Source organism: Camelus dromedarius, chromosome 2, assembly GCF_036321535.1.
Source record: "Camelus dromedarius isolate mCamDro1 chromosome 2, mCamDro1.pat, whole genome shotgun sequence".
In the NCBI taxonomy this organism is placed as follows: domain Eukaryota; kingdom Metazoa; phylum Chordata; class Mammalia; order Artiodactyla; family Camelidae; genus Camelus; species Camelus dromedarius.
The window spans coordinates 73,254,745-73,279,219 of record NC_087437.1 but is presented as its reverse complement, the minus strand read 5'-3'; positions in this window follow the sequence as shown (position 1 = coordinate 73,279,219).

Here is a 24,475-nt window from a genome sequence, read left to right as displayed (position 1 = left end):
ACTTCTTTCTTTCAAAGACACAACCACTTTCCCACTATCCGTTTCCTGAATTTTCGGTGGCTGAAACTGGGTTAGAAGCAGATCTTTAAGCTTCTCTGCATGAGTCAAGGGCCTTCACTTAAGGTGTTGGGTGAGACCACTCACTTTGCAAGATTATGGAAATGAACCTATGGATCTATGAAGTGCCCCCTGTCATTGGATTTGAGCTCGTCTCCAAACTCTATTCCCTTTACCTATTTCTTTCTCCATTTTAATATTCCAAAGAATGAATGTTATGTGAACTTTATTTAGCATATGTGGATTGCAGTTGATTCAGAAGAATTTACTTATTAGTCATAACCTGGAACTGGAATATCCAGACTTGATAGGTGCCACATCTTCCATCAATATTGCTGTGAAAAGTCAGAGTTTGGTCCTTAAGGAACAGTTTCATAATCAGAAGTGGGAAGTAACTTGAAACCAACAATAAGACACAATAACAAGAGAAGCAAAAGATACAAGAGCAAAGAGAGAAGGGATCTAACCCTATTCTCAGCTCCTGCTGTGAGCCAGGCACTGAGGTAGGCGTGTAATCCACATGCTCTCATTTGGTTGCAGAGCCACTAGCAAGACAGCTACTTTGACCCAGTTTTACAGATGAAAAACCTGCAGCTCAAAGAGGTTAATAACTCGTCTGAAGTCACAAAACTAGTAATTGGTGGAGCTTGGGTTTTGACTACAGTTTGTTTGATTTCAGTGTACGTGTTCTGTCTATTTTGCCAGGGTAGTACATTCATTTTCACAAAGTAAAAACCTCATTAAGAAAATCATATTCTCCCTGTTACGCAGAGTTCTTTTGTTCTCTATTTCATAGTTCAATTTTCATGGTCTATGAGTTCTAGAATCCATGATGATTTAGAGTAAAAAGGATGCATGGTATCCTCAACTCTACAGACTGTTCAAGTTTTATCCTGACCTAGAGTGTTTCCTTTTCTCCCATTTTAGCAGTTGGTGATCGGACATATTGAGCATGCAAATGCTGATCAGTTCATTTGGTTGATGGTTAGCTGTTTTCAGACAAAAAGAGTTGCTAAAACAGATTTACATTTTTGTCAAGGGACTTCAGTTGCCTGTTTATCCTCATCCACTACTATTCTGGAAAAGAAAGGATTCACTGCCATTAGTACCTTACAGCCTCTTCTGATTTTGAAAGGAATACTTCTTAAAGGAAGACAACACTAAAACCTGGGGAATTCAATTCATATAAGTGTGAATATCTCAGAAATTTCTTTCCAATGAACAGAAAAGTTCATCTTAGGAAAACTTTAATTGATTTTGCTTATTATTGCTAGCAGTTTGGGAAACTAGCAAGGAATTATCTTTATCACTTTTGTGCCTCTTTTAGTGCTAATTCAGGCTTCTACTGAGGCTGTTTAATTGGTTCTCTGTTTCATAAAAAAAGAAAAAGAGGATACATAAACCTGGGCAGTGACTTTGTTTCTAGTTCATAAAATTGCTTAGTTTAATTACAACTGCATTTGTGTCTCATTATAATTTATGCATCTAAGATATTCACACTAAATTTTTGCTCAACTTCAGTGTAAAAACACAAGTCTTCCTATCTTTCTATCTTGTTATTTCTCCCGTGTCCCTAAAATGGTGCTCGCTGACTATGGGCTATATTGAGAGAGAGAGGAAGTATGCAGTAATAATTAGGAGTGGCATTCTATTGAGTACTTACCATGTGCCTGGTTCTGGGATAAGACTTTCTATGCCTTAATTCATTGAACCCTTGCCTATCCCTATGGGATGGGTGCTATTACTAACCCTAAATGAAAGACAAAGGGCTTCTGGTTCAGGGAGGTTAAGACATTGGCCAAAGTCAAAGAACTGCTAATGGTGGAATTGGAACTGGAATCTTGTTCTATCTGACAATAAACTCTGTACTCTGAACTACTATGCTTGCCTTCCTAGAGATTTTTCAATTAAACCTTTAATTTGAAATGATGGTAGATTCACATGCAATTATAAGAAATAATACAGAGAAGATCCTGTATATCATTTACCTAATTTCCCCAGTGATGTCTTGCAAACTGTACTACAGCATCACAACCAGGATATTGACATTGATACAGTCAAGATACAAAGCAGTTCCATTACAGGGATTCCTCCTGCTACCCTTTTATAACCACACTCACTTCCTTTTCACCTTCATCCCTAACTCCTGGCAACTACTAATTTGCTCTCTATTTGTATAATTTTGTCTTTTCAAGAAGGCTATATAAGGGGGAGGGGATAGCTTAGTGGTAGAGTGCCTGCCTAGCATGCACAGTGTCCTGGGCTCAATCCCAGTACCTTCACTTAAAAAAATAAGTAAATAAATAAACCTGATTACCTCTTCCCCTAAGAAAAGGGGGGGGGGCTATATAAATGGAATCATGCACTATGTAATTTTTGGGGACTAGCTTTTAAAAGTCAAAATATATAATACCAAGTATTTTTTCTGACCACAGTAGAAAGAAAGTATTCAATAGAGGAAGGAAAACTGGAAAAGCCACAATTCTGTAGGAATTAAACAATACACTCTTAAACAGCCAGTCAGTTAAAGAAGAAATCACAGGGGAAGTTAGAAAATATCTTAAGATGAATGAAAAGAAAAACACACATATCAAAATGTGCGGGATACAGTGAAAGCAGTAAAAAGAAGTAAGTTGATAGTGGTAAATAAATCCATTAAAAAAGAAGAAAGATCTCAAATCAACAATCTAATTTTATACTTCAAGGAACTAGAAGAAGATGAACTAAATCCAAAGTTAGCATAATGAGGGAAATAATAAAAGTTAGAGTGTAAATTAAAAGCAGTAGGAAAATAATAGAAAAAGTTAACAAAACTAAAAGTTGTTTTTTGAAAAGATTAATAAAATTGACAAACCCATAGCTAGATTAAGAAAAAAAGAGAAGACTTAGCTAAAATCAAAAATGAAAGAGTAGACATTATAATTGATGTCATGGGGGAAACTATGAACAATTATATGCCAACAAATTAGAAAACTTAGAAGAAATGGATAAATTCCCAGAAATTTATAACCTTCCAAGAATGAATCATGGAGAAATAAAAAATCTGAACAGACGTACAATCAGTAAGGATTATGAATAAGTAATCAAAAACCTGCCAACAAAGAAAAACCCAGCATCAGATGGCTTCACTAGAGAATTCTACCAAACATTTAAGGAACAATTAACATCAGTCTGCCTAAAATTCTTCCAAAAAATTAGAAGAGAGGGACTACTTCCAAACTCATTTTATGAGGCCAGTATTACCCTGACCCTGATACCAAAGCCAGACAAAGATACTACAAGAAAGGAAAGCTACAGACTAATATCCTTGATGAATGTTAATGTAAAAATCCTCAACATAATTATAGCAAACCAAATTCAGTAAGACATTTAATAGATTATACTCCATGATAAAGTGGGATTTATTCCTGGAATGCAAGAAGGCTCAACATACAAACATATATCAGCGTGATATACCACATTTGCAGAATGAAGCATAAAATCCACATGATCATTTCAAATGATGCAGAAAAAGCAATTGACGAAATTCAACCCCCTGTCATGATAAGAACACTCAACCAGGAATAGAAACCTCAGTATAATAAAGGCCATCTCTGACAAGCCCACAGTTAATATCATTTCCAGTGGGGAAAAACTGAAAGCTTTTCCTCTAAGATCAGGAACAAGGCAAGAATGCTCACTCTCACTACTTTAGTTAACATGGTACAAGCAGTCCTAACCAGAGCAGTTAGTCTAGAAAAGGAAGTAAAAGTCATCTAAAGTGCAAAGGAAGAACTTAAATTATCTCTGTTTGCAGATGATATACTCTTTATGTAGAAAACCCTAAAAATTCCACAAGAAACCTGTTAGAATTAATAAATGAATTCAACAAAGTTGCAGGATAAATAGAAAAGTCAGATGCATTTCTGTGTACTAACAATGAACATAAAAATTAAGAAAGCAATCCCATTTACAATACCATTTAAAAAATGCTTATGAATAAATTTAAAGTAAAAGATTTATACATTAAAAAGTGTAAAATATTGCTGAAAGAAATTAAAAGAAGATACAAATAAATGGAAGGACATCCCATGCTTATGGATTGGAAGACTTAATATTGTTAAAATGTCCATACTACCCAAAGCAGCCTATAGATTCAATGTAATCCCTGTAAAAATCTCAATGGTATTTTTTTCTGGAATTTGTATGGACTCTTGAGGGTCCCCAAATAGCCAAAACAATCTTGAAAAAGAAAAACACAGTTGGAAGTCTCACATTTCCTGATTTGAAAACCTGTTACAAAACTACAGTAATCAAAACAGTATGACATAAAGACATACATATCAACAAATGGAGCAGAATAGAGAGCCCAGATCTAACACCCCATGCATACTGTAAAGCAATCTTCAACAGGGGTCTTAAGTCTGCTGAAGAAGAGAACAAATGGTGTTGGGAACTGGATAGCCACATGAAAGGAAGGAAGTTGGACACTTACTTTATACAACATATAAAAATTAACTCAAAATGAATTAAACACCTACATGTAAGACCTAAAGCTGTGAAATACTTATAAGAAAATATAGAGGGGAAGTTTCATGACATTGGCTTTGGCAATGATTTTTTTTCAGCTTTATTGAGGTATATTTGACAAAATTATCAGCTCTAATGTTCTAGTTGAATAATTTATTTGAGCTTTAAATCTCAGAGAGGCTTTCTTGAAGTTAATTTTCTTCATATCTTTCTGAAGACCTTTGTAATAAGGAATATTGAAATGTTTTAAAGATTGATTTTTTGGTTTTTGTTTTTTTTAGCTTTATTGAGGTATAAGTGACAAATAAAATTGTAAGATATTTAGAGTGTACAACAGATGATTTTATATATGCATGTATTGTGAAAGGATACCCACCATTGAGTTAACTCACATATCCATCACTTCCATATTTTGTTTTCTTTTTAGGTAAGACATTCAAGTTCTACTCTCTTAGCAAATTTCGGTTATACATACAGTATTATCAACTACAGCTACCACATTATACATAAGATTCTCAGACCTTATTTGTTCTGTAACTGAAAGTTTGTACCCATTTCCCAACCTCTCTCTACTTCCTTTACTCCCCAGCCCCTGAAGACCACTTTTTTATTCTGTTTTTGTAATTTGGAATTTTTTTAAGATTCCACACGTAAGTGACACCATGTAGTATTTGTCTTTCTGCATCAATTGATATCCTAAGAAAATTTTACATAGTTCTGTGTAAGATCAGGATATTTGGAAGTCCACATAGAAATGAAAATTTGGTTGTGACAACTTTCTTCTGTTGGCGGCATTTTAAATCATTTACCCAAGTCTCCCTCCCTCCAACTCAAATCACATTGTCCTAAGTTTCCCTGCCTCTCAGCTTCATTGCTTCCCATCATCTCCCCAGTAACTTTCTAGCACTGCTCCAAACCAGACTGATACTTACATCCCTGTGACTGGGCAAAATGTGAGCAGTTTTAATGATGACGTACTAGAAAGTATATGTCCACCATCAGCATCCTCCTCACAGTGTCTCAGCAGTGGGAGTCTGTCCAGGTGATGTGCCTGCCACGCCTCCTCTCAGCAGAATCTTTATGTCCCTCCAGTGCTAAGGAAAACCTCATCTTTGTCTTCACGAATTGGGTGCAGTTCTGCCTGAAGGGAGAAGCTAGGTTAATCAACTTCTTAGCATCTATTCTAGGTCTATGAATCCATGATGTTTTTACTTATCATATAGAAACTTACTGTGGTTCAAAAAAAGTTTTCATACAATGACACTTAATATGTCTTGGCAGCTGAGCAATTTCGATAGTTATCAGGCAGTGATCGTTAATGTCCCCCTTCACAAAGAGAGGTACTACACTCAGTGTCCTTTGCTTTAGGAAGTGAAGTGAATACCAAGCATCCTTTCCTCTGTACTTTTCCTTCTTTCCTCTTTCCCTGCCTTCAACTAACAAACACTGAATGAACGGTTGACATTGGTGGGACAGAGAGGTAGGCTTGGGCAATAAAATGAGGTCAATACCCTTTTATGTCTTTAAAGATTCACATTCTATGATGAGAGATATTCTCAAAATAAGAGGATAAAGAGCAAAACAGGAATTTCAACTTACATAACCATAATCACAAGCTACTAATTGGAAGAGCTGAGGTTTGAAACCCAATACACCTGATTCCAAAGCCTGAGTCATTTTCACTACACTGTGCCCCCTTGATACTAAGTTTAGAGGAGGGAGAAATGTCCATTTGTGAGGACAGTGACAGGAGTGTTCACGGAAGGGTCCACCTATATAACTTGGACCTTGAAGGATGGCCAGGATTCTTGGTAGATGGAAGGAGCTGGATGGAGAGAGTGGAGACCATAAGAGCATATTTCAGCAACAGAAAAAGAGAATTCTGGATATGGTATGCAAATTTGTCTTCAAGTTGAAGCACATGGTTGTTTTTGCTACTGTAACATTTCTGTGGGAGGACAAAAGGAAAGGTGATTGGGATAGGAATGTGTAGGGCTATTAATGCTGGGCTGAGAAGTTGAACTTTATTCTATGCTCAGCCTCAAATGGGAGTTTTAGTATATCATTACACTAACAGCCCTGAGTGAATCATGACTTCTGGAATTTCAGGACTTTGTGTTGTTTTCCTCCCACTTTGATTCTGGGTTTGGCTGTGTGAACAGCTATGTGATTTTGGCCAGTGGAACCTCAGTGAAAAATGACACAAACTGGTGGGGAGGATATAGCTCAGTGGTAGACTGTGCCCTTAGCATGCATGATGTCCTGGTTTCAATCCCCAATACCTCCATTAAATAAATAAATAAATAAATATCTAATTGCCCCGCCCAAAACATGACACAAAAAGAGGCTTAACACATACTTGAGTATTGGGGCGCTCTCTCTTGGAAGGCTGCTGCCTCCATGTAAGGAGCATGGGAAGGTCATGTGGAAGAGAACCAAGGGGCTGCAGATCTAGTTGAATAAGGCCATTTTAGACCCATCCACCTCTTGTCCAGCCACCATGGGTGATCTCAGGCAATATGAGCAAAAGAACTGGCCAGCTGAGCCCAACCCAAACTGCAGAATCACAAGCCAGTAAGTTGTTTTATGTCCCTGTGTTTTGGAATAGTTTGTTATATAGCAATAAATAACTTATTCACAGATATGAAAGCTCATCAGAGGTAGGGCTTATATCCTGTGTGTATAGATAAGGAACTTCATAGTCAAATCAACCACTCTACAGCAATGAGGCAGAGCCACAGTTATCTGGACAAGGTAAGAATAGTGATTGTCAATAAGGGGGGATATACAAAGATCTCCTAACAAGCCCTTGAATTATAATGATGGATCTGTCACTTAGACAAAGATTCACTTTGCCCCAAACAATAGATTGTTGGCTATTTCAGAATCAGTCTCAGGTCTATGATCACTCAGATGTCCGGGAGATTTCATCTTGCATGTAATATCTTAATTTGAAAATACATTTTCATTGATAGAACATAGCATTAAAATGAGCAACTTTATGATCCATTTCATTTTGCTCCTTGCAGTCTTTTTAGCAATCCACTTTAATAAGCAGGTGTCTGTGGAACTCCTGTCCGCTCATGTAAATGAGAAGGGGCACTTATCTTTATTCTTCACTGTGATTACCTTTTATTTATTTTTGAAAGCTTCCTGGATTTCAGCTCATTGTTCAATTGGGAATCATATCTGTTCTATTCAGAGCAGTATTTTAATATTCAGATTCTGAGCAGACATTTCTGTGATTCATTTTGCTCTGCCTTTTTGCTTTGGTTTTGCTGAATGTAATTTCTGCCATTTTTTTTGATATCCTGTACCTGTTAGAAATCACTTTAACTATGGAGGCCTTGTCTTTCCTCTCTCCCTCCTTGCTTCTCAATCTAATTCTCAATAGACAGCCTCCCCTGGGCAGACAGAAAATGGGAATTTTGTGACATAGATTTTTGCTTTCTGATGTTTTTATTTTCATGCATGATTATCTTGGAGCTTCAGTGAATGGCATATTTTATGAACCAAAAAAAGAGAAATACTACAAGCCAAATGAAATTACCAACATCTCGTAGGAATATGGAATGATGAGAGAGCATTTTATTCCATACTGTTTTTCAAAATAACTGGTGTCCAGAACAATACAACATATGTCAAGAATGAGTCATTGAAAGTCTGTAATAGAATGGAGAAGGAGCTGGAAAATGATTATATACTGCATGGTGTAAAATTGTGTGCTATGAGGTACTTGCTCCCTTTTGGAAAATTCTATGAATCATGTTCCAATCCAGTGGTTCTCAAATGTCATCTATATCTTCCCCTCACAGCAGCCATAACCAGTCCTGTCCCTCATTTGCCCCACTGTCCCTCAATTGGACATAACCTCTCCTCCTAGAATTCCAACACATCCAAAGATGAGAGGTGTGTAAGGAGGATCCCCGAGTAGGTGTCCATCAACTCTTTGATTTGCTTTGTTCATGTGGAATGGGGCTTTCCAGCATCAGTCTGAACTCCTGCTTACCAGGAGTGTGGAACTGGGGCAAGTTGCATGTTAGACCAGCATCTTAATGTGAAGCAGACCCAAGTTCCTGATGACAATCTATGGTGCAAAGGACACTTAATTCTTTGTATGCGTATACTTGCTCTCTGAGCCACATTGGCAGAGTGGAGTCATGGTTGATCTGTTTTAATCAGCTATCTGCTCTTTTATGCATAAAAGTATATATAACAATCTCTGTCATTGAAATTAGCCCATATGAAATGGAACTTAGATGGGAGGATTTCAGTTGCCAGTGCTGCACATAGCTCTCTGTGTTCTTAGCTCAAATCTCATCCTGTGACTTAGATTCTCTAGCTGCACCTTTGAGATGTTTGAATTTCATTCCTCTTCAGTCGGGGCTATCTCATTTTTAAGCAACAGAGACCCAGTCAGATCAGATCAGGTAAAGGTGGGAGGGCATTGCCAGGGTACAGAGCTCACATAGGGATCTGAGGATGTGAACCACTGTAAGTAGGCCTTCTGGTAGCAAAAGTCACCAGGTATCAAAACTGCTTTCTACATTGGTTAGGCCCTGATGAACGACCAGCCCAGTCCTCCCCCGCACGCCCTCTCTATCCTCCCTTCTTTAAGTACTGTTTTACCTCATTACCGGCGTCTCTGTGGCTGCTTGAATTGTTTAGACATCCTCCAGTAGTCACGATCTTCCTGCTGTAACGTTCACCATTGACTAGCAGTATTTTGTATTTAAGGGTCCTTAAAAAATAATTAATTAATATTTTCAAGTTTTATCAAGAAATGACACCCATAACCATGTAAGTTTAAGGCATACAGCATGTATTGTGGAGTGGTTACCACAATAGGTTCAGCTAACATACATCTTCAAAGAGAGAATATCTTTTGGGGCCAGTTCCTCTAAGCAAGCCAAAGGCCTCAGGTCATGAATTGGTAGCCTCTGGTTAAGATGTTTATCCATATTCCAACCAGTCATCGTCTAGGATGGGGTGGAAGCACACAGTGAAAAGCACTGGCCTTAGAAACTGTAGGAAGGGCAGGTCCACAAAACATTTGGATTAAGTTCTCACCACAGATGGGAAGAAGAGAAATGTTAAGTCAATTGAGAAAAATAACGTAATTATACTATTAACACCACAAGAAGCAATCGTGCTGTGAGCTTTCTGTGTTGAAATGATATACGTGCACTACCCATCACTATGGGCAAAGACCATGGCATAATTAAAAGTCCCGTATAGCAGTGGTTTGAAATGAATGTTTCCTGTTTTTCATGCATATCCTGCATGCATCAGAGGGCAGAAGAAAGGATTGTAGACAGAAGTTAGGCAGAAGTAAATTGTATAGGAGAGCATTATATAAAAGTACATGCTCACATTTAGAGTGTTTTAAAAGCTAGACAAGCTGTCTCATTTAGTAGTGAGTTACCTGTCACTGGATGTGTTCATATTCCAACACTGAAGGAGTATTTTACAATTTTAAGATTCCAATTCTCTGACTGTAACTTTGAGCTAATTGGTCTTTCAGAAAACAAATGGATTATTGACAAAGACTTGAGGCTTAATACATACTGTGTTAAAACTAAAATTGTAAATTTTTTTTCTTGATAGTGCTCAGTGTAGTAGGTGAGCTAAATCACTCTCTTGACCATGGATAGCTCATTCTGGTTGTGGCACCAGAGGAGCAGGGGTATGAAAGTTAGTTTTGTCTTATAATAAACATTAGGGAATCTCACCAATATTTTATTTAGCAAAAATCCACCTCATATCTACAGCACTGTTATCAGTCAACAGCACAAAAAAAATCAGCATTTTAGACACATTTAAAAGATCTGTCTTGAAGTGGCCCCTATAAAGCATCCACTCAAAGTATAGCTGACAAATTATGGTTAAAAGAGAGGCTAAGAGGTACCTATTCACTTGTCTAGGTTTTTCAAACTCTATCCTTATAAAAATACAATCATCAGGATGCTGTATACTTGGAATGCTGTCTTAACTTCCCACAAAGGTATATTCATGTCAGGCTTTTTTTATGTTGTTGGGTTTTTATTAAATTTTGATATAGGGAGGAACTATCTGAAGAATATTTCATGATCACCTCCAAAATCGTTATTTTTCATTGTGCTTACTCTATTGCTTACTGTTTTATATATGACGTGGAGTAGAAAATCATTGTCCAGGAATTTAGTGTCATGAAACTGTCCCCCCAGGTGAAATTGTGGCCTTCCTTTTAATATAATTGTATAGTATTATAGTTAATATTAGCCTTGACTACTAGGAAGCTGGGAGATAAAATAAGTGTTTAATTGATGTAATGATCTCATTCTACATGTGGATAAAATTATTCTTTCTCCCCTAAATTGTTTCTTTAACCTTAATTTTAAGTATATGTATTTAAATCATATAATATCCCTTTTAGAAGCAGATAAAATTTAGAGGAGTAAAAATGGGGGAATAAATGAGATAGCTACTGAACCACATAGGCTATTGAGTCAGTTAATATAATAAGAAGTTCCAGATTATCCTTGATGTTTGAAATATGGGTGTTTTTGTGAGTCTGACTTAACCCCATCTTCCCTTGCTCTGCTAAATGTGCTGTAGTAAATTACCAGCAATAAACTTCAAAGGGACTACAACTTGGAAGAAAATGTTCTAATAATCCATAGGGTTATTATTGGTAACAGATCAATGTATTTACTTACTATCCAGAAAAAAAAATCTGTTGACAGAATGAAAACTATAAAGTGCAATCTGTGGTACACTGCTAGGAAGCTGAAGTCTGCCAACAGATACAAATACCTACTTTATACAGTTTGCGATTTTATTCCACATCATCTATCTTATTTATGTACTTATAATTAGGGTTCCTATATGTTTAATCTTGCCAGATTTTGCACTTTCTAAGCATTGACTCCTCTTCTTGGGAGGATAAAGGGTAGGAAAGGGTTTATGGTGGTACTTCTGACAGAGTCACCATATCTACTCTTTATTGAACCTGGAGCATAGCCATTTGCAGATGGATTAAAAAAAATAAAAAATAGGGAGATCAAGATGATGGAGTAGGAAGACCCCAAGATCCTTCTAAAAGGCGTGCCAAAATTACAACTACTTACAGAGCGACTGTCTATAAGAATGACCTGAAGACTGGCAGAAAAGATTTTCCACAACTAAAGATATAAAGAAGGGTCACAATGAGACAGGGCAGGGGAGTTGCTGGTGGCAGAGACACACTCTAGTCAAGAACCATGCCGCTGGATTGGTAACCCACAAGTGGGAGGGATAGCACAACTGCAGAGATCTTTCCTGATGTGGATCCTTCCCAGTTGCACATCTAATTTCCCAGCCTGGGGTCCTGCACCAGGAAGATAAGTCCCCAGAAAGTTGGACTTTGAAAATGAGTGGGGCTTATGTTCAGGAGAGCTGGATGGCTACAGGAAACAGAGATCCATTCTTAAAGAGCATACAAAAAAACCCTCAGTGCTGCACTTTGAGACAGTACTTTGAAAGGTGTGTGAGTCAGACCCACTTGGTGATCTTGAAGAGCCTCCCAGAGAGACAGGAGACAACTGAGTTCCCCCTGAGGATGGAAATACTGGTAGTAGTCATTTTTGGAATTTTGTTCTGCTACATTGACACTTGTACTGGCAAGTGCCACTTTGGAATCCTTCCTCTATCCTATTAACACCAGAGTCCTGTTCCACTGACCAATGGGCCAGCAGCAGTTAGTTGCCATCAGGTCACACAGCCAGCTGTGTAGGGAGCCATCCTCACCTGCCAGCATGCCTGCAGCAGCCATGTGAGGCAGAGACTCATAGCCAGCCAGGGTAGGGCCAGCCTTGCCTATCAGTTCATCCACAATTATCAGCAGCCCAAAACAGAAGAGTGCATACAGCCCACACAGGGGACACTCCTGGAGCATCTAGCACCAGAGGGGAGTGTACTGCTGGTTCCCATTGGTCTCCTACATAAGGCCACTTCTCTAAGATTAAGACAAGCAACAAACCTACCTAGTATGTAGAAATAAACATAGAGAATTAGGCAAAATGAGGAGACAGAGGACTATGCCCCAACTGAAGGAACAAAATAAAACTTCAGAGACAGAACTGAACAAAGTGGGGATAAGCAATCTACCCATAAAGAGTTCAAGTTAATGATCATAAAAATGCTCATCAATCTCAGGAGAAGAATGGATGAACACAGTGAGAACTTCAACAAAGAATTAGAAAATATAAAAAACAATCAGAGCTGAAGAATACAATACTTAAAATGAAAATACATTAGAGGGAATCAACAACAGATTAGCTGATACAGAAGACAGATAAGTGATCTGGAAGACAGAGTAGAGGAAATCACCCAGGCTGAAGAGAAAAATGAAAAGAAGTTTTTTTTTTTTTTTTTTTAATAAGGATGGCATAAGGGATTAAACATACTAACATTTGCATATATGGTCCAAGAAAGAGAAGAGAGAGGAAGGGGCAGACATATATACAAAGAAATAATAGCTGAAAACTTTCCTAACCTAGGAAAATAAACATACATCCAGGTCCAGGAAGTACAGAGAGTCCCAAACAAGATGAACCCAAAGAAGTCCATACCAGGACACATTATAATTAAAATGGCAAAAATTAAAGATAAGGAGAGAATATTAAAAGCAGCAAGAGAAAAGCAACTAGTTACATAACAAAGATGCACCCATAAAACTATCAGCTGACTTTTCAGCAAAAACTTCCAACTAGAAAGGAGTGGCACAATATACTCAAAGAAATGAAAGAACCTACAACTGAGAAGGCTCTACCCAGCAAACTTATCAATCAGAATTGAAGTGGTAGAGTGTTATAAACAAGCAAAAGTTAAGAGAGTTCATCACCGCTAAACCAGCATTACAAGAAACATTAAAGACTTTTCTAAGTGGAATAGAAAAGGCCACAACTAGAAGTATAAAAATTATGGAAGGAAAAATCCCATTGGTAAAGGCAAACATACATTAAAGATAGAAGATCAGTCACTTATAAAACTAGTAGAAAGACTAAAAAAAAAGTAATCTATATCCACAATAAGTAGTTAAGGGATATACAAAGTAGAAAGATATAAAATATGGTATCAAAAACATAGAGCAGGGTGAGTGAAAATGTAGGACTATTAGAAAGTATATGAGCATAAGAGATCATTGACTTAAAATAGATACTTATATAGTTTGTTGTATATGAGCCTCAAAGTAACCACAAACCAGAAGACTGTAACAGATAAAAAAAAAAAAAAAAAGGAGAGAAATGAATCCAAACATAACACTAAAGATAGTCATTAAAAAAGGGAAGAGTTCAAAAGCAGAAAAAAGGAACAGGGAAGAAATATAAAACCAGAACACAGTGAGTAAAATGGCAATAAATATATACCTATCAATACTTACCTTAAATATAAATGGATTAATTCTCCAATCAAAGCACAAAAAGTGGCTGAATGGATTAAAAAATGAGATCCATATATGCTGCCTAGAAGGAATTCACTTCACATCTAAAGATACATATAGACTGAAAGTGAGGGGATGGAAAAAGATATTCCATATAAATAGATGTGAAAAGAAAGCTGGGGTAGCGATACTTATATCAGACAAAATAGACTTTAAAACAAAAACTGTTACAGGAGACAAAGAATGACATTACATAATGATAGAGATCAATCCAAGAAGATATAACAACTGTAAATATATATGTATCTATTATAAGAGTAGCTAAATATTTAAAGCAAACATTAACAGACAAAAGGAGCTATTGACAGTAACACAATAATAGTAGGAAACTTTAACATTCCACATATTAATGGACAGATCATCTAGACAGAAAATCAATAAAGAAACATTGGCCTTAAATAGCAGTTTAGACCAGATGGACTTAGTAGCTGTATACAGAACATTCTACCCCGAGACAGCAGAATACACCTTCCTTTCAAGTACATGTGGAACATTCTCCAGGATATATGAAACAAGTCTCAGTAAATTTAAGAAGATTAAAATTCTATCAAGTATCTTTTCCACCTACAATGTTATGAGACTACAAATGGTATGAGAAATCAACTAAAAAAAAAACTCAGAAAAAACATAAACATATGTGGAGTCTAAACAGGAGACTCCTAACAAAATGGGTCATTGAGGAAGTCAAAAAATACCTGGAGATAAATGAAAATGCAAACATAACATTCCAAAATCTATGGGACACAGCAAAAACAGGTATAGGAGAGAAGTTTATAGCAATAGAGGCCTACCTCAGGAAATAAGAAAAACCTCAAATAAACTATCTAATGTTACAACTACAAGAACTAGAAAAAGAAGAATATACAAAACCCAAATTCAGTAGAAGTAAATAATATAGATGAGTGTGAAATAAATGAAATAGAGGCAAAAAAGAAGATGGCAATGAAAGCAAGAACTGGTTGTTTGAAAAGATAAACAAAATTATAAACCTTTAGCCACAGTCATCAAGAAAACAAGAGAGTGGGCCTAAATAAAATCAGAAATTAAAGAGAAGTCACTACTGACACCATAAAAGTACAAAGGATCATAAGAGAATACTATGAACAATTACATTCCACTAAAATGAAAAACCCAAGAGAAATGGATAAACTCCTAGAAACATACAACCTCCCAAGACTGAACCAGGAAGATATACAAAATACGAATAGACCAATTAATAGTAATGAAATTGAATCAGTATTAAAAAACTCCCAACAAACATAAGTCCAGAGCCAGACAGCTTCAAAGGTAAATTTTTACAAAACATTTAAAGAAGAGTTAACAACTCTTCTCAAACTATTCCAAAAATTGAAAAGAAAAGAGTGTTTTTAAATTCATTCTATGAGGTCAGCATCACTCTGATATCAAAACCAAAGACACCTCCCCCTACACACACACACACACACACACACACACACACACACACACACACACACACACACACACTACAGGCCAGTATCACCAATAAACATAAAAGCAAAAATCCTCAACAAAATATTAGCACACTGAATTCAGCAATATGTTAAAAGAGTCACACAACATGATCAAATAGAATTTTTCCCATAGATGCAAGGATGGTTCAATATCTGCAAATCAGTCAATGTAATACACTACATTAATAATTTGAAGAAGAAAAATGATTATCTCAACAAATGCAAAAAAGCTTGACAAAATTCAACATCCATTTATGATAAAAACTCTCAACAAAGTGGGTATAGAGGAAGCATACCTCAGCATAATAAAGGTTATATGTGACAAACCCACAGTGAGCATCATACTCAGTAGTGAAAAGCTGAAAGCATTTCCTCTAAGATCAAGAACAAGACAAGTATGCCCACTATCACCACTTTTATTCAACATAGTATTAGAAGTCTTAGTTACAGCAATCAAATAAGGAAAAGAATAAAGGAAATCCAAATTGGAAAGGAAGAAGTAAAACTATTGCTATTTGCAGATGACATGGTACTATCTACAAAAAATTCTAAAGACACTACCAAAAAACTATAGAACTAACTTACAAATTCACTGAACCTGCAGGGTAGAAAACTAATAAATAGAAATATGTTGCATTTCTATACATTAGTAATGAGCTATCAGTAAGAAAAAAAATCACATTTACGATTGCAACAAAAAGAATAAAGTATCTAGGAATAAATCCAACCAAAGAGGTGGAAGACTAGTACTCCGAAAAGTATAAGACATTGATGAAAGAAATTGAAGATGGCACAAACAAATGAAAAGATGTACCATGCTCATGCATTAGAAGAACTAATTAAAATGTTCATGCTACCCAAGGCAATCTACAGATTCAAGGTAATTTCTATCAAAATTCTAGTGGCATATTTCACAGAACTAGAACAAATAATTCTAAAATTGGTATGGAAACACAAAAGACCTCAAATAGCTAAAACAATCTTGAGAAAGAACAGAGCTGGAGGAATCACACTCCCTGACTTCAGACTGCAGTAATCAAAGCAGTATGATACTAGAACAAAAACAGACACATAGATCAATGGAAAAGAATAGAGAGCCCAGAAATAAGTCCACACATTTATGGTCAATTAATCTAAGACAAAAGAGGCAACATTATACAGTGGAGAAATAGCAGTCTCCTCAGTAAGTGGTGCTAGGAAAACTGGACAGCTACACGTAAAAAAATGAAATTAGAACATTTCCTTACCCATATTCAAAAATAAAAGGGATTATAAACTTAAATGTGAGACCAGAAACCATAAAACTCCTAGAAGAAAAACACAGGCATTACAGTCTTTGACATGGGTCTTAGTAATATTTTTTTTTAGATGTATCTCCTAAGGTAAGAGAAACAAAAGCAAAAAATAAACAAATGAGACTACATTAAACTAAAAAGCTTTTGCACAGCAAAGAAAACTATCTACAAAATGAAAAGGCCACCTAATGAATGGGATAAGATATTGCAAATGATATATTTGAGAAGGGTTTAATATCAAAAAAATACAAAGAACTACAGCTCAACATCAAGAAAAAAAATACAACCTAATTAAAAGTGGGCAAAGGATCTGAATAGACATTTTACCAAAGATGACATACAGGTAGCCCACTGACACAGGAAAAGAGTATCAACATCGCTAATAATCAGGGAAATGCAAATGAAAACCATAGTAAGATGCTCCATCATACTTATCAAAATGGCTATTTTGGAAAAGACAACAAATAACGAGTGTTTGCAAGGATGTAGAGAAAAGGAAGCTTCCATGCACTGTTCTTGGGAATGTAAATTGGTGAAGCCACTGTGGAAAATGGTAAGGAGGTTCCTCAAAAAATTAAAAATTGGACTGCTACATAACCCAGCAATTTCACTATGGATATTTACCTGTAGAAAACAAAAACACTAATTCTAAAGGATTCATGCACAACAATGTTCATTGAAGCATTATTTCCAATAGCCAACATATAGAAGCAGCGTAAGTACCCATTGATAGATGAATGGAAAAGACGATGTGCAATATTTAATATTACTCAGCGATAAAGAAAAATAATTCTTTCCTTTTGTTAGAACATGGATAGATCCAGAAGGTATCATGCTAAATGAAACAAGTCAGACAGATAAAGGGCATGATCTTACTTATATGTAGAATCTAAAAAACGAAACAAACAAAACAAAATTAAAGCAGGTTCATAGATACAGAGAACAAAGTGTGGTTGCCAAAGGTGGGAGGGAAAGGGGTGAAACAGGTGAGGGAGATTAAGAGATACAAACTTCGGTTATAAAATAAAAAAGACCCAGGGAAGTAATATACAGATATATGGAATATATCTGTATATTATACAGTATATATACAGTAATATACAAATATATGGAATTTGGTCAATGATATTGTAATAATTTTATATGGAGACAGATGATTACTAGATTTATCGTGGTGATCATTTCATAACATATGCAAATGTCAAATCACTATTAGGACACCTGAACTTAACAATATTATACATCAACTATATTTCAGTAAAAAATAAAATGGTTGGATTTAAGTCAGCCATTTTGCTATTAAATAAAAACAGGTATATTCTTCTCCATACTCATAGTAGGAATGATTACTTTCGATGCCTTGATCGCGGTTGTACTCTTGGTACCTAACATGATATATTCCCAATAAATATTGTAGTAGGTGTGCTGACTGAAGTACTGATGAAAAAGCATATTTCAGTTTGCAACAGCAGAAGGAGAATACATGAAACAGTGGTTTCAGGTGGATGGGGAGAAAGTTAAGTAATGCTGAGGGGGTTTGCTTAGGTGAGTAGGAGTAAGTGCCAATGAGGGGTAGGCTCTTTCTTGCAGAAAGCTATTAATTATCTAATTTTCATAGATCATAGGAATGGGGACATAAAAGCTATAATTGCTTTGTTCCCCATTTATCAAGCATAACCACATAATCGTCTTTAATTACGATGGACATAACTTAGAAAACACTAATATATTGTCCCTAGCCTTAAGGTAATTTCAGCCACCAAAGTGTGCACTGATTAATTTCATTTGTGAGGCTAGGAGGTTGTGAGACAAGGTCTGTCTCCTTTTTTCATTCCCTCCATCAATTTAAAAACAATGACACCAAGATTTGTTTTGTTTTGTTTTAGCATAAATAGAGATTCTGCTGCTAATGATTCCTAACCTGCTCTTCTTCATTTGGCTTTATTACCTAGGGCCAGGAGATTTACCTTCAACTACATTCCCTACTTATCTTTTGTAGATTAAAACTTATTTATTTATTTACTTAGGCCCAGTATGCAGCCGAAAATGGTGTTTTCAGAGTAGCTAGGCAGGTCTGTTTCTTCTATAATTTGAGAAACCTGGATTTCTGGTCCCAAATCCCTTCTTGGCATGCAATATTGAGCAAACCACTTATTTCTTCTGAGGCTTTCTTCACCTAGAGAAAGCAGAATGGTGAGAAGACCAAGTAAGCTAATATATGTGAATGCACTTTGAGAACAGAAAGGAGCTATTACAGAGAAAATTGTGATACTGAGGGGTGGAAGACGTTACCTGGTCACCAGGAGATTCTGCAGAGGATACGGAGGGGAGAGCTTGTCCACTCAAGTGTTTGTGAAGATGCAGAGGAAAGAATGTAACGAAATTTGGTGTGCCATTCCTTGAGTGGCTCACCTGCCAGTGAGAAGGGCAATTGTATTATTGCTTCTTCCCCAGGCCTGTAACTGTGAAAACTTTCCCTGTTACTACAGACTAACCAGTATTGATCACCTGATTATTCCTGCCATTCATTGTGGACCAACTAACAGCCTGGGACAAAAAAATTAAGGGGAAGATGGATCAGTGTTTCTCAAGGGGAAGGATGGCAGCAGCCTATGAGAAGATTTGAGTTTCTAGGAACGATAGGCTATTTTTTTTTTTCTATTAGAGATTTTTATGAATACTTCTCAGAAGAAATGAGCCCCCAGAATGACTCAGTGGAGTTCTGATCACATCCCACCATGTCATTCTCTCATGTCCTCGGCCTCCATCACAATTTGAATTGTACCTTCCCACACTGCAGTGTTTTCTGTGCACTTACTTATTAACTTAAATAATAAATGATGAGTGATTTAGGATGACAATTGTTCTTTGAGTGCAAACCTTAAGAACAAGGGTGACAGTTATCCAGAACAGGCACAGCAGAGCATGCCGAGACAGTGGTGGTCTTTTTTGCCATTTTCCCTCTTGGTTGGAAGGACATCTGCTGTACCTCCACATACTGCTTTTTCTCAAACGGGCAAACACAGATAATGCTGTTTTTTAAAACAATTTTACCCCCTCACAGACCACCTTCTTGCCCAACCTCCTCTCCCAGTTTTTGTTCTCTTTCCCTATCGTTTTCTGTCCCATCCTTTCCCTCCTCCCTCTCTCCCTTTCTCTCTCTCCCTCCCATTGCCTGCTCCCCCCTCCCCCCTTTATGCACCATAATATATTTCCTTTTATCAATATAGAGTATCCTGAAAACTAAGGTGAAACCAAAACCTGGCTCGGTGCCCAGGCATTGCTTTCTGAAGTGACAGGCTCTGGTAATAGGGGAGGGTTTGCAATTATACAGATCATTGCTTCGACCTGGTGCAAAGTCAACCAGGCCACAATGCAAGAACAAAAAGGTTTAATCTCTGCAGCTTCCACAAGGGCTGTGAGCAGTGCCTCCGTGCTCACTGGCCTGCCTGCTGTGCCCGCCGGCCTCCTGGGCTGCTTTTCACTGGAAGACCCTTGATAAACAGCTCAGCTCATTTGATGCTCCCCTGGTGAGCCTCTGCCTTGTAAAGTAAAAATTAATGTCCTTATCACATACGTTCTTTTTCCTCACAGTCTACTCAAAAATGATTTGCCCACAAATGAAAAAAAAATACCCTCTTAATGATGCAAGGCTCTATATTCGAAACATCTGATTAGCTGTCCCTTTCACATCTTAGCATCAGCTTTGATAGCATTTGAAAAGGCTCTCTCTAATCTTTCTTTGAAATAAAATTTCTTCTTGCAGGCTAGCTTAGCTTGTGGTCTGTGAAGAATATAGGGACGATACTTTCTTTCAAAATATGTTAAGGCCTTCTAATCACTTTCAAAGTAAAATGAGGGCAGGAACTCAAATTACAGGAGCATGTTTGTCAGCCAGATAAGGGGAGTGTGTGCTCTGTAATTGAACCCCTTATTGCTATTCACTTTGACTTTCTGAGTTCAGCTTGTCTAGAGGCATCTATTTTTTTCAGTCTTTGGAGAATTAGAAATTTAAATGAGGTATGGGAGAGAGAAGGGGAGCCCTCCTGTGAGCGTGCTGCACATTTCTGGACTCAGCAGTTGTAGGGGTGGGGAGAGAGCTGCATTAGAGTCAAGAGGAAGGAATGAAAGCATCTTTTAAGCTGGGAAGAAGCGGACAGCCTTCGGCAGCTTGCAAAGTCCTCAGAAGTCAAAATGTGCACAGTCGAATTGTTTGCACTTTTATGGTTTACTTGTAGATTGTTTATGCCCTCATTAAATTTATTTCTTTTTATTTCTTGTTTTCCCAGCTTCGAAGACAATTTCTTTTTTTTTAAGAAAAGCGCTTGCATTGCTTTGGCTTCATCATTCTGCACAGTCCACCCTTTCTCCCTTCCGTGTCTTGAGAACACAGATCTTGAACGTTCGCTTGCAGTTGTGCCATACGGGGTTTCTTTTCTCCAGGAGTAGCACTGACAGTGGACACAACGTACACATTTTCCTGTGCTCCCTGCATCCCTGCCCGGAGCCTGCATTAGAGCACGTCTGTGTCTTGCACAACTAGGACTTCTCCTCAGCCTCAGCCTCACTTTTTGCTCATGCCCAAGGTCAACAACAACCACAACAAAGCAGTTCAGAGGTGACATGCGGGCACTAAGGCTTCAGATGACCGGCGTACCCCCCACCCCCAGCGCCTCTGCTCTTTAAACTCACATCTTGTTCTGTGCTCACGGAGCCACTCGTTGCTGTGGGGCAGGTTGGGAGTGGGGAGGAGGGAAGAGCTTTTACCTGAGGTAACTATGAGGCTTGATTTCGGGGAGGAAGAGATGGAAGAAGGTAACTGTATTCATTTCCTAGAGCTGTCATAAGAAATTACCACCAACTTGGTGGCTAAAAACAACATAAATTTATTCTCAGGCAGTTCTGGAGGCTAGAAGTCTGAAATCGAGGTGTCGGCCGGGACTTGCCTCCTCTGAAGGCCCTGAGGCAGACACCTTCCTTGCTTCTTTCAGTTTCTCCTGGCTCCAGGGCTTTCTTGGCTTGGGGTAGCATAACTCTAGTCTGCCTCCATCTTCACATGGCCTTCATCTCTGCATCCTTCTGGGTTATCTCCTTATAAGGACACTTGTCATTGTGTTTGAGCCCACCCTAAATCTAGGATGATTTAATCACGAGGTTCTTAACTAACTGCATCTACAAAGACACTATTTCCAAAAAAGGTCATTTTCTGAGGTTCCAGGTGGACGTGAATTTTTGGATGACACTATTCAACACACTGCAACAGCAGAAGCATGTAAGGTAAAAGCTGAAAGGAGGAGAACTAAAGATCGTCAAGTCCAACCCTTTTATTCTGCAGGTGAGGTAACAAAAGATGAGTTACCCAAACTTAAATGGGTTGTTAGCGAGAGAAATAGTTTTCAGCCTCAGTGGTAGATACACTGGGCTATGTGGAGAGAGGAGTAAGTTTAAGAGGAAAAGAGAGTGTAGCAGTTTTGTTTTTTTTTTTTTCAACTGGCTGCAAGTTCTTTGGCACCCCTTCCGTTGAGAGCTCAGGTCTGTGTCTCCTCCCCTGGACAAGGAGGGCCTGCTTGGACCACTGGCGTGAGGGGTGGTGATGCTGTGGCTGCTGAGCTGGGCTCGTGAGAGGTGAGGCAGCTCTGCCACGTTCACTGCAGTGCTCTGTTTTGGAGCCCTGAGTCACTGTGTAAGAAGTCTGACAACCCTGAGGGCACCGTGCTCTGAGGAAGTCAAGTCGCATAGACAGACCACAGATCAGTGCAGTCCAGGCACCAGCTAAGTGAGTGAAGGCGCCCCCCAGAGGATTCCAGCCCCAGCCATCCAGTCACCCCTAGGCTGTGAGTCTTCTCAGACGAGGTGCCAGACTTGGTGGAACAGAGGCAAGACATCCCATCAGTACTTAACTAATCTGTGTGTGTAATAAAACGGAGGTTGTTTTAAGCAACAACATTTTGGAATAGATAGTTACACAGCAATAGTAACTGTGTGGTAATTGGATAACAAATATATATGTGTCTTTATTCTCCAGGACAGAGAAATAATCACCAGGATTGAGACCAGTTTAATTCCAACAAGGATAGACTCTCCGGGGGTGCACTCTGGTGAATGCTGACCCCACTGAGAAAAGGAGCTCGGCCCTCTGACTGTGGGAGAGGCAGGGGGGTTAGCTCATTGTCGTTTGTCTCTTTAGCTGAGGGTGTGGCCGCATAATTGTTGCTCTGACCAGCCGACTGGAGAGAGTGCAGGTTTAAAGGACAGAGTTCACTATTAAAGAGCAGTTGAACCCCCAAACTTATAAACTCTTCTCTCTGGGTTTTTGGTGCTGAAAATAAATGAAATCTGGAGTCTGGTGTGACACAGCCATCCTGCATTCTTAGGCAGAGATGAAAGTAAACCAGAGGTCACTGGCTTTTACAGAGAGACAAAAACAAACAAACAAAAACCTCTATAATTTCTCCTGTCTCAAGCAAAGGATGGATCTGTCTGCATGCATCTTTTCAGGCAAGGTACCATTAATTAGCCAAATGTGAAGAATACCCATAGGCCAGGTACTTTTTTGGTCCTAGGGATACAAGTATACAAGAGTGATGTGTGTGTGACAAAGAAGCATTCCTTTATTATGTAACCTACATTCTAGAAGGGAGAGATAGACAATGACTATCTGAAGTAATATTTGGGTAATGTGAAGTACCTTGAAGACAATTAAATAGGAGAATGTGGAAAAACAACATGTGTATGTAGGGGTTGTTTAAAAGGAGTGCTAAGGAAGGCCTCTCTTTACAAGGTGACATTTGAGTTGAGTGAGTCTTCAATGATCTGGGCAAAGAGCATGACTCACAGCCTCAGCTAGCATGGGTTGGTGTCTGCAGGTGGCTGACCTATTTGAAGGTCAAGTGTATAGAAGATTTCTCAATTCAGTGATCACAAGTTGTGAACTTGTCCTGGTTAGGAGTCACTGCTGATTCTAAAACTTCTCAGTGGTAAGTGCTCCAGCAGACCAGTTTCCCAGTTCTCTTATGGGCAGTTGAATTCTGAGTAGATGGAATGCCAGTGATGGATTTGTGCCTAGGTGCTAAAGTGCCCCCAGGATCTATTTTAAACAAAGTTTAAAATTAAGCCCTAAATATCATGCTCTATAAATGGAATGGCATTTATAATGTATGTAGAAAACAAAAAAGAACTACCACCAATCACCTTCTATAAAGAAAGTAATCAGGAAGTAAAAAAATAGATGAATAAACAAACAAATACATACAGAAACATGACTGGACAGAGACTCCCAGATGGACATAGGTAAATGTGATGAAAACATAGTTTATATTCTGTGTCTGATAATTTAGGTATCTACATACTTTGTAGGTAGAATTCTCTAATTAGTTATTTCTGTTGTCACCCATGCGACCTTATTCCTTGAATGTCAGTGACTGCTTTTCCTAAAACAATTGCGAGCTTGTATTCCTTATAACTTTCCCTTGAGGTTTGTGTTTCAAGTTTGCTTAACCAGAGAGCATTAGTGTTTGCTTCTGCCAACTTGAAATCACTTTAAACCAGGGGACAGCAAACTTTTGCTGTCAGGGGCCAGAGGGTAAATATTTTAGGCATTGTGGGCTGTGTAGTCCCTGTGACAATGACTCAGTTCTGCCGTCGTAGACTGGAAGGATGTATAGTCAGTGTGCAGACAA